Raw genomic sequence first — 15,880 nt, forward strand, 5'->3', positions numbered from 1 at the left:
TAACACATATTTTGTATCACTATATATCCTTTTACATGACATACATATAACACATATTTTGTATCACTATATATCCTTTTACATGACATACATATAACACATATTTTTATCACTATATATCTTTTTACATGACATACATATAACACATATTTTGTATCACTATATATCCTTTTACATGACATACATATAACACATATTTTGTATCACTATATATCCTTTTACATGACATACATATAACACATATTTTGTATCACTATATATCCTTTTACATGACATACATATAACACATATTTTGTATCACTATATATCCTTTTACATGACATACATATAACACATATTTTGTATCACTATATATCCTTTTACATGACATACATATAACACATATTTTGTATCACTATATATCCTTTTACATGACATACATATAACACATATTTTGATCCTCCAATCCTACCATATTACCTTCATTTTCTGCCTTAAATAAACATGCTCCTACAGAGATCACTGCTCCAGGGGTGCATTTTTCATAATTACACAACCATTTACAAGGATTATTCTCTTGGAACAGAGAACAAACACACACATAGGTAATAATAAAAGATTATAGTGTAAGCATAAAAAGGTATGCTATAAATTTATCTTGAGTACCAGGCAGACAAATATACAAACAGTATATATAGCAAGGTTACACTTAACAAAACTACATTACATAAAATCATAAGCAAATGAAACACGAGCCATTAAAACACATAAAGGGACAGTCTAGTCAAAATTAAACTTCCATGATTCAGATTCAGATAGGGTATGTCATTTAAAACAACTTTCCAATTTACTTTTATCATCAAATTTGCTTTGTTCTCTTGGTATTCTTTGTTGAAAGCTAAACCTAGTTAGGCTTGTATGTTATATTTCTAGGCCCTTGAAGGCCACCTCTTATCTGAATGCATTTGGCAGTTTTTCACAGCTTGAGGGTGTTAGTTCATGTGTGCTATATAGATAACATTGTGCTCACACCCGTGGAGCTACTTATGAAAGGGCACTGACTGGCTAAAATGCAAATCTGTCAAAAGAACTAAAATAAGGGGGCTGCAGAGGCTAGATAAAAGGTAATCACAGAAGTAAAAAGTATATCAATATAACAGCGTTGGTTATGCAAAACTGGGTAATGGGTAATAAAGGGATTATCTATCTTTTTAGGCAATACAGAATTCTGGAGTAGGCAGTCTCTTTAAATATTACTATGAACCGGTAATATTCATTCCAGTGATTCTACTGTATTACTCAATATTTGGCCATTTTCAGGGGTCTTCCCTAAGCTAATTCTTATCAATTCAGAAACATCAATCTTATCTTCTCTCTTCATTGGACTTAACCTGATCATCTTTCAAAACTGATTGATACTGGTTGGTTTATCTCTCATCCAACTTGGTAGAGTGTGTGTATTCAGGGGTGGGTGTGTGGAAGTGACTTCATTCTGATCTCAGGATAGCTAGAGTTCCATTTTACCTTGAGAGTAGGATTCACCCACATCTGAGAGACCAGCTGTACCTATTTACATTTTTAAGGCAAGACAGTACCAATCCTTTGACTTAAAGAGTTTCTCCTGGACAAATCTTTATTATTATTATTATTATTATAACAAACACAGACACACAATTATGAAACATACAATATAATAGAAACAGATAAAGAATATACATTTTCATACACATGAACGCACACTCACACACGCACATACTCACACACACACACACACATAAAAACACACGCTCACACAAACACTCACGCACACACACGCTCACATGCGCTCACACACATGCTATTACACTCACACGCACACACTCACATAAACACACACAAGCACACTCACACACACTCATGCACACACACAAACACACACTTGCACACACACATACTCACACAAACACACTCACTCACATACAAACACACTCACACACACACACAAACACACTCATATACACTCACACAACACACACACTCACACACACATGCTCAAATACACTCACACACACTCTTACACTCACACACACATACTCACACAAACACACACTCATGCACACTCACTCACGGGTTGGAGAATAGTAGCAGAGAAGTTAGGTGTGAGGGAGAAAGGTGAACTTATGTTAGAAAGAAGAATGGTAAATGGGAGGTTGGGAGTAGTTGTGAGATTAAAGGTTAAGAGACTAGAAGAGATGGATGGAGATTGATCAAGATAATGGAGCCGACTGGGCTCACAGTAGAGGGGTAGGAAACAGAAAAATTCAAGAGTACTTTTGTTGGTAATACTCCAGTCATATACACTATATATATCTCCCGTATACTGCCAATCCTATTACGTCCTGCTATCCCACAGCTTAACCACAGTGTCAGTACTTCTATCATACAGGGGATGCTCCTACCATTTCTCGGCTACGGCATGAAAAAACACGCATTTAGACAACAAGACTCTTCCCTCCCTTCCAGTTAACCTTCAGACATGGCACAAGTAGGGCCTGGTGTGACATCACACATCTATTAAATGATGTGAAAGTTGTGCCTCTCATCATCTTCAACTTATTAAACACTGTGTCTGTGTAAATATGGATTTGGTTACTGGACCAAACTAAAGAAGTCAACATAAGAAACACAACATGTGCCATTAACCACTTAATAACCAGTGACGTACCTTGTACGTTGCTGGTCTTTCTATGGGGTGTGTTGTGGCAAGACTGCGCTAGATTAACAAGCCTGCAGAAGAGAGGGAGGGTCTAATAGTGCAGTCTTGCCACTGGCTGCACAACCCGCGCTATTACAACTAGACAAACCCTTAACGACCAGCGACGTAAAGAGTATGTTGCGGTCGTTAAGGGGTTAAAATGCAGGATCCCTTTAAGGGATAGAAAAGTCAAAAATGAAATGTGCATGACAATTTGAAATATAAGCTTTCATCTGCAAAAATGCTTCTAGTAAAAGTTATTACTATTTTTCTGCGGGATACGCACATATTTTGTAAGGGCCCGTGCACCAGTATTCAAACACCTTGCCTGCTCAGAGAGCTAATAGTGGTGTATATTGTTTCTAAATACATCATTTGTGTAATACAAGCCACTGCTGACTCTCTGAGCAGGTGTGGAGTTTTTATACTGATGCACAGGCCCTCATAGGATATCTGCGTATGCTGCAGAAAAACAGTAATAACTTTTACTAGAAGCATTTTTGCCAATTAAAGTATATAGCAAAAATGCTTCTATTACACATTGAAATGCACCTGTGCACATTTCATTTTTGATCTTTCTATCTCTTTAAGGTAGGACTCAAATACTAAATTGAAATATATATAAGAGCCCTAAACCCAACATGAAATATTAAAGGGACACTGAACCCAATTTTTTTCTTTTGTAATTCAGATAGAGCATGCAATTTTAAACAACTTTCTAGTTGACTCCTATTAGCAAATTGTCTTCATTCTCTTGGTATCTTTATTTGAAATGCAAGAATGTAAGTTTAGATGCCGGCCTATTTTTGGTGAACAAACTGTGTTGTTCTTGCTGACTGGTGGATAAATTCACCCACCAATAAACAAGTGCTTTCCATGGTTCTGAACCAAATACATTGCTTAGATGCCTTCCTTTTCAAATAAAGAAAGCAAGAGAAGGAAGAAATATTGATAATATGTGTAAATTAGAAAGTTTCTTAAAATTGCATGCTCTATCTGAATCACCAAATAAAAAATGTGGGTTCAGTGTCTCTTTAAAAATGTACATTCCAATGTTCTTCACATATAAGAATATGCTCTATTTATTCTTAAATATTTTTTTCTATATACATCTGTATGAACAGTATATTTAATAATTTTTCACATTTTTAACAATTTTTATTAATTTTGTTTAATATTTTATATGTTATATTTCAATAACGTTCATCTACGCTAACTAGACCGCGTTACAATCTAAAAAGCAAGACACAATGCGCGAAGCGCATATATTTACTTTCCTATGTTCTTCACATAGAAAATAATGTACTTTTAATTATTAAATGTATATTTCTATATATATACACAATATTGTTCATGTAAAATACATATCTATACCTCTATATCTATAGGAATAGATAAACAGGTATAGGTATATACAGATACAACCCCAATTCCTAAAAAGTTGGGACAGTTGGAAAATGCAAATAAATAAACAAAAAACAAACAAAAAGGGTCATTGGAAAATTCATTTCACCCTGTGCTATATTGAAAACACATTATTTGATGTTTTACTTTGTGAATGTAATGTATTTTTGAAAATATACACTCATTTCAAATCGGATGACTGCAACACATTCCACTGTGTTACTGTCCATCTCAGATGAGACCGAGCCCCGGTGCTTCTGGACAGTGTTAATGTATAGGCTTCTGCTTTGCATAGTAAAGCCTTAACTTGCATCTGTGGATGCAGCGGGGAATGGTGTTGACTGACAAAGGTTTACAAAAGTATTCCCAAGCCCATGTCAGGATATCCATTATAGACTCATGACGGTTTTTGAGACAGTGACGTCTGAGAGATTCAGAAGTGGTTTTTGGCCTTGCCCTTTACGCACCGAGATTGAATCTTTTAATTATATGATGCACTGTACAAGGTGAAATGCCTAAAATCCTACCGATTTGTCTTTGGGGAAGGCTGTTCTTAAAGTGTTGGATTATTCACTGACGCATCTGTTTGCTGATTGACGAGCCTAGACCCATCCTTGCTCTTGAAGGACTAGGCCTTTTTTGGAGGCTCCTTATATACTATGTTTACACGATTGCCTCCCAAATTGCCCCTGTCCCAACTTTTTGGATTGTGTTGCAGTCATTAAATTTGAAATGAGTTTATATTTTCCAAAATACATTAAAAATACATTAAATTCACATCAAATAGTGTGTTAATAGTGTGTTTTCAATATAGTACAGGGTGAATTCAATTTTAAAATTACTCTTTATGTTTGTTTTTTGCATTTTCCATACTTTCCCAACTTTTTTGGAATTGGGGTTGTATATAGAAAATGTATTTACAATAAAAAGTACATTATCCTGTATGTGCAGAACATTGAAATGTGAAGTATGTACAGTAAATATACAGCAAATGACATGAATACATATTTACAAACATATATACATACTGTATATATATGTGTATCTTTATGTCAAAGCCCTTTGCCTTGCCTTTTTTTTCTAACACCTGAGATCTCATATCTTTGAGCCCTTATAACATTTTAATGCAATTTTGATCAGACAGTGTTAATATGAGTGTAGACTGCCCGCCCGCAGGTCTCATGTCTAGCCTTTTTTGATGATTTGTTTTGTATCTTTGGATGTAACACTTTCCTATCATAGTTTTACATTTTTTACAAATAAAATTTAAGATTTTACTGGAGTTCCTTATTTCCAATTTGTACTTTTTATGAGTTTAGCAGTACTTTTAAATGTATTTCTTTCAAATGGCAAGGCAAGTCCACAAATCCATTCAATTACTAGTGGGAATTCAACTCCTGGCCACCAGGCGGAGGCAAATAACACCCCTGCAAAGCTTTAAGTATCCTCCCATTACCCACAATCCCCAGTCATTCTTTGCCTGTGTAACATTGTAGGTGATGTGCGAAGGTGTTCAGGTGGGTCAGTTTATGACCACTATAAACCTAAAGGATGCATATCTTCATGTGCCTATCCACAGGGAAAATTTTAAGTTCCTGAGGTTCACTTTTTCTGGATCAACATTTCTAATTTGTAGCCCTGTCTTTAGGCCTCGCCACTGCTCCTCGAGGCCTAAAGATAATAGCTCCAGCTTGGCCTCGCAGAACTTGGTTTGCGGACGTAATGAGAATGTCGTCATTTCCCCAGTGAAAATTGCCTCTGAGGAAGGATCTTGTACTTCCGGTCCCTTCCTACATCTGAACTTAGACTCTCTGAAGCTGACTGCTTGGAGATTGAACGCTTAGTCTTGTCCATACAAGGTTTTTTTGTGAAAGTTATTGAGACTATGATTCAGAATTATTATAAGATATGGCGTAAATACCTTCAATGGTGCAGATCTAGGGGTTTTTCTTGGAGTCAGGTGAGAATACCCGGTATTCTGTCCTTGCTTCAGGAGGGCCTGGAGAAGGGTTTATCAGTCAGTACCCTAAAGGGTCAGATTTTGGCTCTGTCGATTCTTCTGCAGAAGTGTTTGGCAATTTTGCCAGATGTTCAATCTTTTGTTCAGGCTTTGGTTAGAATCAGGCCTGTGTTTAGGTCTATTGCTCCTCCTTGGAGTCTTAATCTGGTTATTAAAGTTCTGCAGCAGGCTCCATTTGAGCCTATGCATTCTGTTGATATCAAGTTATTGTCCTGGAAGGTTTGGTTTCTGCTCGCAATCTCCTCTGCCCGTAGAGTTTCGGAGCTTTTGGCTCTACAGTGTTATTCTCCTTATCTTATTCTTCATGCGGATAAGGCGGTTCTCCATACTAAGTTAGGCTTTCTAACTAAGGTGGTCTCGGAACGCAATATCAACCAAGAAATTGTTGTTCCTTCATTTTGTCCTAATCCTTCCTCTAAGAAGGAGCAATTATTGCACAATTTGGATGTTGTGCATGCTTTAAGGTTCTATTTACAGGCTACGAGAGAATTTCGTCAATCTTCTGCTCTTTTTGTTGTCTTTTCTAGTAAACGGAGACGTCAGAAGGTGTCACAAATGATAGTAGTGGATCTATATGTAGAGATTAACTTTAGGATTAGAATACAATATTGAGATAGATAATGTAGCATAGGTTGTTTTTAGCAGTAACTTAACTTAATTTAATTCTAAAAACAACAAGTTGCAATTGTTCTGCAGACAAACTGTCTCTGTACACATTACTTTGTATACTGAGTATATAATCCTGCATAGTATGAAGTTAAATTAAAAAAAAAAAAATATATATATATATATATACACACACTCCATGATACCGGTATAAGAAAATAGAAATAAAAAGGAAAAGTGTGCTAGCAGAAATTTGATAACCAGCTCATAAAAACAAAATAAAAGTTTAACAACTGCATGCAATAAATTACTTGAAGAATTTGAATCATAAATATGAAACTTCGATATGATACAATGACTAAAGCTGATGAAAAAAATATCCGGTGGAATAGATCAAGCAATTAACATAAAATGCACTGAGAATTTATATTATTAATCTGTTTTGTAGCATGTTTGCGACATTTGCAGAAAAGCTTACTTGACTTAGAAGTTTGTTTGAAATCTAAAGCAGACACTTAGATGATGAGTGTAGAAATAATTACAATCTGGATTGCAGAGTACTCGAGATGCGTGAACGCTGGCCGAACTTAGCTGAGTGGCACAGAGGAGAGCGGTTCCGAATCGAGGCTGTGACGTAGGTCAGACTCCGGAACAGAGTAACAGCTGGCAGGAGGTTACCACAGTCAGGCAGAAAGGATTCCGTGCTTGCAATCGATCTGGAGGTAATAAGAAATAGTAAACCCAAAAAGTTCAGAGAATCTAGAGGCTGAAACTCTGGCAGCATAAACTGGAGACAGAGTAATGGCTAGGATTTGTTCCAAACGAATGTAGAAGTATTTCCAAGCAATTTGTGCAGGAAGTCCAACCTCTAAAGGAAGTGCAAAAACAGGCAAATTATCCCTTAAAGAGACATGACATGACAGAAGGCCACTTCTTCTACTCTCTCCTTCTGGTTGAAAAGTGTTATTCGATTGGCTTAAGAGACAGCTAGACAGCAGCCTCCAGAGAAAATTACGGCTCACTCCACTAGGGCAGTCACGTCCTCTTGGGCTTTTAAAAATTATGCTTCTATGGAACAGTTTTGCAAGGCGGCCACTTGGTCATCATTGCATTCTTTATCCAAATTTTATAAATTTGATGTTTTTGCATCAGCTGGGGCTTCTTTTGGGAGGAAAGTTCTTCAAGCGGTGGTGCCTTCTGTTTCGGTTCGCCTGTCTTGTGTATCCCTCCCTTCCATTCTGTGGACTCTAGCTTTGGTATTGGTTCCCACTAGTAATTGAATGGATTTGTGGACTCTCCATGCCAGGAAAGAAAATAATTTATCAGGTAAGTTTAAATTATGTTCTTGATGTTTTTTGGTGCAACTTTTTTGTCTCCAGTAACAGTTATAACCAGAACATCTGATGTTGCACTAACCCGACGCACGTTAAATTTGATTGTGCAAACGCCTTTACATAACACTTGTTAAGAGCCACGAGATACCCCTTATCGCTTTTGATGTGTTTATTTGTTGGCAGATGGCAAGTGAGACAACTTGGTTTATTGATAAACTATTACACCTGTCCAAACCTCATGACTAGAGTTCCTATTCCAAACGGGGACAACTCAGTCTGTAAATAGCATTGCTAATATTTCTTAGTGTTCAGGTCAATATATATATAATAAAGAGTCCATTTAGAAATAAAGACCCTGTGTTGGAATCTTTTTTTATCCAAATTATCAGACCAACAATATTTAACCATTTAAGGGCTTTTGGAACTCATTGTACCCCCTGAACATACCCCGCATTCCTGGTGGTCTAGTGTTCCGACAGTTCCCTGGGAATCTAGTGACATCACCAAGCCCAGGAAACCTGGAATTGCCTGGAGGGCTTAAGGGAGCTGTATCTAGGGGTTGATATTCAAAACTCTCAATCTCAACTGCCATAAACCCTAGAAAACCCAAAGACACACTGTTTGACAGCTAACCACCTGCTCTTTAAAACGGTATGTGTCTTGGGGATTAAAGTTTAAAGGGACACTGAACCCAATTTTTTTCTTTCGTGATTCCGATAGATCATACAATTTTAAGCAACTTTCTAATTTACTCCTATTATCAAATTTTCTTCATTCTCTTGGTATGTTTATTTGAAAAGCAAAAATGTAAGTTTAGATGCCGGCCCATTTTTGGTGAAAAACTTAGGTTGTCCTTGCTGATTGGACAGCACCAATAAACAAGTGCTGTCCATGGTCCTGAACCAAACATTTGCTGGCTCCTTAGCTTAGATGCCTTCTTTTTCTAATAAAGATAGCAAGAGAACGAAGAAAAATTGATAATAGTAGTAAATTAGAAAGTTGCTTAAAATTGCATGCTCTATCTGAACCATGAAAGAAAAAATTTGGGTTCAATGTCCCTTTAAGCACCTTTTAAAAAAAAACTTAAAAAAAAACTGTTAACACTATTTTTAATAAACTTTATATATACTTTATATATATATATATATATATATATATATATATATATATATATATATATATATATATATATATATATCCCTAGAGGCTCATGGGAGCCCCTATGTGTAGATCAAAAATATATAATTACACTGAATGGTCCTTATTTATATGCAGATAACATCTTATTTTTACTATAGAGTTTAGGGAAAAATGTATAGCCTTGGTTATTAAAATTTTAATTAAAAACATTTATCACACTTTCTGATGCAGATTTCTTAAATGTATAAAAACAAAAAAATAAAAACAATACATATATATATATATATAAAATGTGTGGGTTTCTCATTGAAACTCATCACAGGGGTGGAAATGGCTCCGCAGTTAAAGGTTTATTTGATTCATTTGAAGGGGTTGCAAATTCAAAATAAAACTGAAATGGGTTGTACAGAGCATTCAATTCTAAACAACTTTCCATTTTACTGCTAATATATATTTTTTCTTAATTCTCTTGGTATCCTTTGATTAACAGTAATCCTAGGTGAGCTCCACGTGTCATTATCCATATCACAGCAGTGTTTGCAACAATGTTTATAGCAATGTTATACATAGTTGCAAACACTGCTGCCATAGACTGCTAAAGACAAGTGTACACTCCTATCAGCCTAATTAGGTTTGCTCTTCAACAAAGGATACCAAGATAAAACTCAAATTTCATAATAGAAATAAATTGGAAAGTTGTTTAAAATGACATGTCCTATCTGAATTTACTGTGCCTTTAAGTCATGCTGTATAATTATTTATGCAAACATAATTCGCATTACCAGTATTTTTTTTTGGGGGGGTGGGAATCATAAAATATGTGCAGGCCGGCCTTAATACTTAGTAATAATTTTGAGATAATGAGAAACATTTTGTTTTACTCATAACTATGGTATGTACTTAGTGTGTTTGTGAGACAAAATCTGTACTTGTCTTGTGAGATCTATATCAACAGGAAACTGGACAGCCAAAACATTGGCAGGCAGTAGAACCTTAGCTTTTTTTGCTTAAAGGGATATCCTCTGTTTAATTACCACATTGTTAAGGTGTTAAACACACAGTAGAAGTGTGCACTTTCATGTCTCTACCAATGAGGATACAGTTGAACTGAGCATATGATGTAAGCTTTTCTTGAAGGGCCACTTATGTTTTCATCTGGAGCAGAGCTGGGATCCTCAGCTATGTAAAAACCTACCCATAAGCAATCAGAGGAGGTCATGAATACTATGCCATCACTTCAATAATATACTGGAATACATAGAGACCATGGCCCCAAGTTATCAAGGTCTGTTGGACCGGATCAGGTCTGACAGACCTCACTGAATACGGCGAGCAATATGCTCGCCGTATTCAGCATTGCACCAGCAGCTCACAAGAGCTGCTGGTGCAACGCCGCCCCCTGCAGACTCGCAGCCAATGGGCCGCCAGCAGGGGGTGTCAATCAACCCGATCGTACTCCATCGGGTTGATTTCCGGCGATATCTGTCTGCCTGCTCAGAGTAGGCGGACAGGTTATGGAGCAGCGGTCTTAAACACGGGGCATCAAGCTCCGTTCGGAGCTTGATAAATATGCCCCTCTATATCACAATGTTTTCTGGTTAGTATGCAGAAACAGAAAGGTATGGGTAGAACCTTAGAGGCTGAGGGAAGAGCCATGGCAGCGGTCTAGTGGCAGAGTCAGGGTGAATCATGGGAAGAGTTAAGTTGTATCATGTGTGGAGTTCAAGAAGACCAGGGTGTAGCTATGTAGTTTAGGGGCCAGGTCTGACCAGGTTTTAAATGGTTCCTAGTGAAACAGTGACATTTAAAGGGAAGAGTAATCTGATTGGTCTGATGGAGACAACATGGGCCTGGACATTAGCAGGATCAGGAGTAATCACTGTGCAAAAACACTATATGATCTGGAGTAATCAGAGGGGTAGCAGGAAAGAAGGAAATCTATAAAGGTAAAACTACAGAATAGTTTGACTTTCTGGCTCTGGCCTATGCAAGTCTGAATAACAGCAGCAGCAGATCAGGGAAGGTGCCAGATATGAGGGGGGGGGGGGGGTAGGCAAACTGTAAGGGAAGTTTATTTGTATTGGTTGGTTCATAGCTGTTATCCTGTGGGCATAAGTTCTTAACATCCTGTGAGATTATAAAAAAGAAGAAGATGGACCTTGGTTCAGACCCAGCTACAGCCAGACTGTACATTAGCAAATGTAACATATTGTTCAGAAGCAAATGTGCTATTTTAGTACTTCCCCGTTCATGTAAACTGGATATAAATAGCTTGTCCCAGCTGCAAAACACTGATAAGTAAAGTGGTAACATCCGACAATCTGGATCGAGTCCCTGAAACTCAGGCCAAAGGAGATTACGGTACAGTACAAATGACGGCATTAGTATTCCCTGACAATCTCATCAACAGATATTGCAGCATTCATTATCACAGTGATACGTGAATAGCCAACTCTGATTAGCAATGTTTTTATGTTATTTAAAAGTCTGTTGTTTCCCAATTTATAAAAATACTAAGGGTCTGATGAGCAAAAACTTGTCAAACATGGAGAGAAATCACTCAAAATATTTCAGCTTTTTTTAGCATTAAATTGTAATGTGTGTGTCTTTTTGTCACCTCCAGAATTTTGCTTTTCTAAAATTCTTTAAAGTTATGGTAAATCGAGCACTTAAAAAATGCTAGGATTTACCATCACTAAAAAAGTGAAGTTTAAGTGATCATATATGTAAAAAAAAGGGTGCTAAACTCACCCTGAATGTGCCGCTTCACATCGCTATACTCAGAGGCTCCAGCCGGCCAGAGCACATCACTCTTCTACCAATGAGGTGACACTTGCACCTCTAAACCAATAGCGCTGCTTGCATACAGAACACGGTCAGCTGACACGCACAGTTATTGGTTTAGAGGTGCAAACATCACCTCATTGAAGGAAAGCGATGTGTCGTGGGCGGCCTGAGCCGCGGAGTATAGCGATGTGCAGAGGCACATTCAGGGTGCGTTTAGAACCTTTTTTTTTAAATAACTGATCACTTAAACTCTTTATTTTTAGTGATGGTAAATCCTAGCAATTGTTAAACTATTGGATTTACCATCACTTTAAGGGACTTCATAGTGCTGACAAGACTTATAATAGAAAATGAGCATATAAAAATACAATTTCCTGGACTACTTAGTAAAGTTATTTATGTTTTCTTATTTAAATAAAAAAAAGAATAGATTATTGCCATATTAGTACATAAAATGTTAACGGACCAGCATGTACATATATCAGGATGTTGGACTACATATATTTTATAGAAATCAGAAAATTATTCTGCAATGTAAATGTCTAATTGTGGAAGTTACCATGCAGGAGGAGGTTAACATAACTCAAATGCAATCAACAGAGCTTCTATTTTTGTGCTCACATTATAATTCCAAAGCTTTTTAGCATCACTCATGCAATAGTCTAGGGTGCGCTAACATCTGCATGTCAAATAGGGCAGGTGCACTAAATCCCTAATATGATAGACTTCTGTGGGGGTAAAATTCATGCTGGTGGTGTGCTAAGCTAAGGGTGCACAAGTAAAGGAATGCTTCATGTAGTTATGGGCTATACTATTGATAATAAAAAATCCTACATTTTACAGTGGTATTTTAGACTGTCCTCAGTTACAACACTTAACTCACTACTTGTTATATGAGCACAATGAGCTTGTTACTTCTATGGTAAGTCAGTAATAATCAAATTATAAAGTCTATCCACCCGCAGGGGGGGGGGGGATAGGATAAAGAAGGGGAACTCAGGAGGATAGGAAAAATAAAGTGCTAACTAGGCATTTATGACTCCTAAATTAAAATATGTGGACCAACATCCACTTCCAGCCAACTAGTCCTTATATCCCAGTATGCCTCCATTCTACCCAGTGACTGATAAATCCCCTTTTCCATCATTGTTACAATCTGCTACTTATTATTTTATTTTTTATTTTTTTTATAATTGCAGAGAATGTGAATCAGGACAAGACAACAGTTAGGAACAGGACATCAAAGGACCCTTTTCAAGTGGCCTGAAGTGGTTGAAGATGAACCTTCCATTAAGAAAGCATGCTGGGACAAAGATGGAGGTTGGAGATAAACTTTCCATCACAAAGGCATGTTGTGACAAAGATGAAGGTTGAAGATGAACCTTAAATCAAGAAGCCATGTTTGAACAAAGATGGGGGTTAAAGATTGGCTTTACATCAAGAAGGCATGCTGGGATGAGGATTAAGTTACTGACATATACTTTGCAGTGCTGTTCTATATTTTTAGAGTTTTAGATTTACCATGCCAGGTGTTCTATATTTTTACTGATGTACTTTTGTACTGATGTACTGGTCACAGTGTTACTGATTCAATATTGAACTTTTATGTTAAGGTTTGTCTGTCTTAAGAGTTTTTAAGTGGGTTGTTTGCAATGGGTGCAAGTGATGGTCTGGCATTATTGTCGTAGAAAAGAAAATTCTTTGGTGTTGGGTAGGTGTTGCGCATGTAAAGCACTAGAGATGGGTACTTTTCAGTTGAAACACCTGTCATGTAATTGTGGTGCGAACTTGTCAGTTAAAGGAACGGTAAACACCTTGTAATTCCAACATTTTTCTACAGTCTTCCAATAGATTAACATCAGCAGAATCTGTACATCATTAGAACAGTAAAAGGGTACAACATAAATAATGAACCTATATTGCATGGTTGTAATAAATAGTGCTTATTTATGCATAGTAAAACAACCACAAAGTGTTTACTGTCCCTTTAAGGGTTTCTAATTGTTGTTGGGCTATCCAGCTGATTAAAAGTAAACTGTGATTGGGGGGCATCCCTGGACAGTTGTACAGTGGCACAGCTTGCATCTCAGATAAATAGCGATGGGTATGGGGAGGTCATGGTTAAGGGTATCAGTTGTGGTGGTCATACTTAAGCTTAATAGCAACATGGAGTCCCATTGGGGTTAATAATGAATGTCAGGGTCTCAGATAGGGTTAATATCTACTGTTCATGTTTTAAGGAATACAGTTAAAAAATAAGGCTCAGTTTGTCTAGTTACCAGCCCTCTCTCAGCAATCCTCCTGGAGTCCTTCTATAATGGTGGAGGATTGTGCTCTATTCCACTCTTCTCCACCTATCACTTCCCTACTAGATGCCATTCATTCTCTCATCCTAGAATCTCTATCTCCACTTCGATTCCATGCACTCTCTCACAATTTTAACTCTTCTCTCTTTAGTGCTATTGTTCTGTCGTATTTCTATCTGTGATCATACAAAACCCTAATACATTTCCCTTGACCTAACCAGCCTAATCGTCTTGTGTCCCTTCTGTATTTTAGACTAAACCCCTCCTATACTTTATCTACTCAGATTCTCTTCTGGACAACCTACAGTTTGACTCCTGCATATCCCACAGAAATAACCCTAACAATAACCAAATGTCTTTCACAGATCAAAAGAATGTCACTAGACCCTGTTCATGCTTCTAGACATGTCTGCTGCCTTTGACTAAGTTGATCAGTCTTCTACAAAACCTGTAGCAAGTATCTGAAAGAGATTTGTTTTATCTCTGCAACTGGTCCTGTGTTCCTCTCTTCTTCACTTCTTCTTCATTCAAAATGGATCACTTTACCCAAGGGTCCATGCTACTCATTCACCCTACACCCTCTATCTATGGGAAATCCTGACATCACTTGGATTTGAATATCATTGTTATGCTGAACACTCAGTTGTATCTTTCTACACCTCACTGTGTACCTACAACTCAGACATCTGAAACCATTGTATCTTAGGCAGCTCTTTATTGTATTAAACCTAAAGAAACATGTATGTGTAGTAATAAAGTGCTCTGATTTGTTAGCAAAGCTTATCAAGAGGTTTTTCTACAAAATTTACCATAAAGTCTAAAGGGATTTTTTGTAGCTAAAGTTGCTAAACCATTTGATTTCTTGTGGCTCTTTCCAGGTTGCGGATATTCAGCTTTTACACATAGAAAACATACATTTTATGCGTCCATCTATGCATTGGGATTCTATCCTCTCATTGTCCACTGTATTACAAGTAAAATAATGGATTTCATTCTTTTGCTATTGCTCCAAATTGGATAATAAATAAAGCCACAAAAAATACAAAAATAATGTAGTCTTTTGGTTTAGATCAGCGGTTGCCAACCAGTGGTCCAAGGACCACTGGTGGTCCACGAGAAGATGTTGGTGGTCCTTGAAACCATCAAGCAGGAATTAATCTCCTCTGATGGTGTCCCCCCGTCGAACCGCAACGCCCTACAGTGCCTGGCTGGACATCAGTGAAAATCGACGGAAGAGGAGTTAAATTACAATCTACCTTGCGCAAGTTGCGCAGTACTAAGCAATTTTCTTCCCTTTACCTGTCTATTTTCTTCCCTTTATCTGTCTCTTTGTAGTAGTTTTCCTAATTCCTTCAGATGGACTTACATCACTGTTTATCTTCCTCCCCTCCTTACACCACTGTTTATCTTCTTTTTTTATTAAATATTAATTGATTTTCATTCTAAAAATTTTATTCCACCTGAATTCCAGTAATTGCCATCCAGCAGATCAGCCATATCCCACCAGTATTATAGTAATCGCCAGTAACATCAGTCGTGGTTAGCTCACATCCATATTGAGAGCTTTCTG

General features: G+C 37.2%; 1 protein-coding gene and 1 long non-coding RNA gene across 3 annotated transcripts in view; one reads left to right on the forward strand and one right to left on the reverse strand.

Moving 5' to 3' along the window:
- The window catches only part of EVA1C (eva-1 homolog C), a 246,102-nt gene that overhangs the window by 166,603 nt on the left and 63,619 nt on the right, over positions 1-15,880 (reverse strand). The window lies entirely within an intron of this gene.
- Positions 11,413-15,093, forward strand: LOC128652961 (uncharacterized). The gene is made up of 2 exons (XR_008401323.1): positions 11,413-11,578; positions 13,204-15,093. It is a non-coding gene; the product is annotated as an uncharacterized LOC128652961 (long non-coding RNA).

This window comes from Bombina bombina, chromosome 3 (genome assembly GCF_027579735.1).
Source record: "Bombina bombina isolate aBomBom1 chromosome 3, aBomBom1.pri, whole genome shotgun sequence".
NCBI classification, from domain to species: Eukaryota; Metazoa; Chordata; class Amphibia; order Anura; family Bombinatoridae; genus Bombina; species Bombina bombina.